This window comes from Aulonocara stuartgranti (genome assembly GCF_965226115.1).
Source record: "Aulonocara stuartgranti genome assembly, chromosome: 3".
Classification (NCBI taxonomy): Eukaryota; Metazoa; Chordata; class Actinopteri; order Cichliformes; family Cichlidae; genus Aulonocara; species Aulonocara stuartgranti.
The window spans coordinates 4,694,357-4,698,366 of NC_138941.1; the positions used below are offsets into that span (position 1 = coordinate 4,694,357).

General features: G+C 44.3%; 2 long non-coding RNA genes across 5 annotated transcripts in view; one reads left to right on the plus strand and one right to left on the minus strand.

Annotated features, from left to right (window-relative positions):
- Nucleotides 1–4,010, plus strand: part of LOC309702436 — a 229,237-nt gene that overhangs the window by 52,934 nt on the left and 172,293 nt on the right. The window lies entirely within an intron of this gene.
- The window catches only part of LOC309702456, a 224,987-nt gene that overhangs the window by 50,155 nt on the left and 170,822 nt on the right, over nucleotides 1–4,010 (minus strand). The window lies entirely within an intron of this gene.

Below are 4,010 nucleotides of genomic sequence, written 5' to 3' on the forward strand. Positions count from 1 at the left end.
GCATCAACAGATAAAAATATATGAAGATATAGAAACGTTTAACATTGTGACTGTTCACATTAGTGAAGCTGTTACTTTGCTGCCAGGTGGGAAAAGAAGCCTAAAGCTGAGTCTGATTAAACATCTGCTGCACCAGAGAGTTTCATGGCCCTGCTTTATCCTGTGCTTGCTGACCACCTCGTCCTGAAACCTCTTCATCATCCTCACAGTTGTGTGAAGAAAGAGGGAAGCAGGTGGAAACCATCTGTGCTGCTGTGTTCACTTGTGTGTGTGCGTCTATGGTCATATCTAATGTGTACCTACAGACAAACACAAACACCTGGCATTGCACAAGAGTCTCTATGGAGCAACCTGCAGATGTCAGAGATGTGATTAGAGGGTAAAGTGGACTAGTGAGAGCATCTATGTTGTTGTTGTCTGCTGGGGGACAGCATCAGCTCCAGAGATGCATCAGGATCAGCAAACTAATCTGCAAGGCTGCAAGTGTCACTGAAGGAGTTTGAGTCAGTGAGGGACTCAAACTCACACAGCTGGTCAAGAAGGCTCAGCAGCTGCTGTATTTCCTGAGGAGGCTGAGGAAATTTGGTATGTTGGCCAAGATCCTCAGCAGGTTCTACAGCTGCACTGTGGAGAGCAGCCTGACAGCTGCATCACTGCATGGTACGGCAGCACTACTGCAAACCGCAAACACCTGCAGAGAGTGATAACAACTGTGGAGAAGATCATCAGGACCCCGCTGCCCTCTCTGCAGAGCAGCTACCATCACAGAGTCCAGAGGAGAGACACACCTCTGCCCTCGAGACGAAGGTTCAGAAGTGTGAAATGTAGAACATCCAGACTCAACAACTCCATCTTCCCCACTGCTATCAGACTCCTGAACAGCTGACCGACCTCAAACTGCAGTTTGCACATCAGGTCACTTTGCACACTAAGTTCATTTTGCACATTAAACTCCATGTACATCCATGTACATCGACATCTGCAGACCACACGTGTCTTCAGTTACTTATTTGTACTTATTTGCAGTTATTTATCTTTTTATTTTATTTTTTTAAGTTATTTTTTATCCTTATTTTATCTTTTTATTTATTCTTATCTTGTTCTTTTAACCATTATCTAACTTGGCATTGTGCACGGTGTGTTTAGATTCAGTTTAAATTCAGGGACACGGAGCCCCTGTTGATCCTCTACCTAATCACACGAGCCACGGTGTGAGAACGGGTGTGGGTCACAATCAGCCAAGGTTTTGGGTGAACCCATTGTGAGATCTAGCCCCACCCCATCATGTGATTTCCTGTGATCAAATGTCCCAGGATGTAAGTGGGCGTTAAGACGTCCATGTCCCTCTTCAAGCAACTTAAAGAAGTCCAGACGCTTTTCTTTCCAAGCTCCTTCAACAACATCATTCATAGAACAGCTTCCAGCTTCTTTTGCTCGGCTACAGTTTGGATGGATTTGCAGATGCAACAAGACTAAAATGGTTAGGGTCAGCAGGTCAAAGGTCAGAGCTCCTGTGGGTCTGAGGGCGGCCTCACGCTGGAGAAGGATGAAGGAGTCTGACCTGAGCCAGTGTTTGACATGAACACATCAGCACTGCTGTCAGTGAGCCTAACGACAGCCGTTAGCATCATTTCAGTGTTTCAGTCATAAAAACACTTCCTGTCACTGTGGTGGTTACAGTGACATCATGCAGTTTGTGCTTTGACCTCCAGAGGGCGACAAATCAGCACAGACAGAGAGCTCCATTCAAACTTTGCTGCCATCAGGAATAATTCTTCAAATATAATCATCAGTGTTTGAGCAGTTATGATATCAGGGACAATCTAGACATGTGTGACAATACTGAACATGTCACATGACACACCTCAAACATCATGTGATCCACTCTCAGTCTGCACTTTCATTCATGACTTCAACAGGTTGAAATGAGCTTTGAAGAAACATTCAGTGAAATAAATCTTTCATGGATTCATGTGAGCAGCAGATGAACTTTGTACCAACAACATCTTCAATAACAGAGTCTGAATGAAGCTCAGGTGTTGATGCTGCTCCCTGATTGGACGCTTGCTTTCAGCTCTGCTCTCAGTCTTTACTGCACAGGTGAAGGTAGAAAGTGTGACTGGATCTATAGACTGGAAACAGAGAAACATGCTGAACATTTGAAGCTTTGCAGCAGAAATGTTCATGTTACAAATACAGCAGAGCTGATCTGGGATCAGTGTGTTCACACCTGCAGCTACAACAAGGTTTCATGTCTCCACACGTCAGCATGTGAACTTTACTCTGACTCAGTCTGAGCAGTCAGACGGCATATTTTTAAAGTTAACACATCAGCACACACAGAGCTGAGCCCCTCCCACCTGTGCTGAGTTTCAGGTGGAGCCCCGCCTCCTTCCAGGAAGCAGCTCACCTGTGTGTCTGTGTTTAGTGTCCAGGTGTGGAGTGGAGCTTGTTGTTGGTGTGAAGAAACTGTAAGTTTGCTTTGTTTCCTCCTTTAACAGTTTGTCTTTAGGAACTTTACTGTTTGTTCAGCTCGTGTTTGATTTCTTCACACAACAAACTGTGTGTGTTTGTATTTCCGGTCTCTCCATTAAAGTCAGTGTGTAATGTTTCCTGGCTAACATCAGCTGTGTGCAGCTTAGTTCAGCACAAATCTGCCGCTCCATAGTTCACGGTAACGGACTCACAGCTGGACCAACGAGGCCGAGTGTGTCCGCCACTCTGAGCTACGTTCGTGTTTGTGTACTTGTAGTTTGTACTTTGAGTTCACTCAGAGCCCACAGAGGACGCAGCGTACGTGATGACGTCACAGCCCTTTACCTCCTTTACTGTCACTGTGATTAATATTTACACACGAGACACCTGCAGAGCTCTGACGCTAAGCTAGCACACAGCATGCTAACACTAAGCTAACGCTAAGCTAGCCAAGAGCCCAGAGTGACGTAAAGCTGAGTAAACACTGACCCCAGACCAGCACCGTGATAAAGTGAGCTGCTGCTGCTGAACTTGAACAGGTAACAAAGTGATGAGCAGTCAGGCTGCAGGTTTCTACCTGTTCATGTTTCTACAGTAGAATCACTTTGAAGTGTCTTTGTGCTGTTTCATCTTTGATTTGTGTTCATAAACACTCAGAGAAACATCACGTGACCTCATCAGGATCTGTGTTGGTGTGTGGGGCTGTACCTCAGCTTTATGTTGTTACATGCTCATTTGTTCATTTTAACATCAAAGTAATGTTATGAGGAGTAATGAAGTAACGTACTCCATTACTTTTAATTAAAGTGTTCTGTGTAATATGTGTAATAATGACTGTTTTGAGTAATGACCAACACTGATCACAACAAAGAGGAAATGCCTCCAACATGCACAAACATTTGAGCCACAACATGCAGTTAATGTGCACAAATGTCTTTGATATGCTGCTCAGTGATGGTGGTGACTGTCAGAGCAGAGCTACTGAGAATCAATAAGTAATATCAATGATGGGATCAGAATCACTAAATTCTTCTCATCCCTGTCAGTATCATACATGTGCTGTATAATGTGATAAATGTAGAGGTGCTGGCTGTTCTCTCACTCTGCTGTTTAGCTGTAAAGGACGCCTCCCTGCCTTTGTCTCATTCATGACCTTTAATAGTCTCTTCTAACATGCAGAGATCTGTATGATCTGTTTCATAGAGTCTAACCAGCCTGTACAGGTAACAACAACAGTCACTGCATCACTGACACACAAACGTCATCTCTGTCAATAACAACATTCATACATGGAATAAAAACACATCAGTGGATCATTGCTGGAGCTGATGTTTGTGCTCCTGGTGCAAAGGCTCTCAGTTTCCTCCTTGAAATAACATCAGTGGTGGGTCAGCGACATGCTTTCTTTCCCTCTCAGGTTTAAATATCTGGGACTCTCCACCGTTTGGTTTTAGAGCTGAAGAAGCTTCTCAGATGAAACGTCTTCCAGAAACTTAAAGACGTCTCTTTTCTCTCCAAGCTCCTTAGATCACATG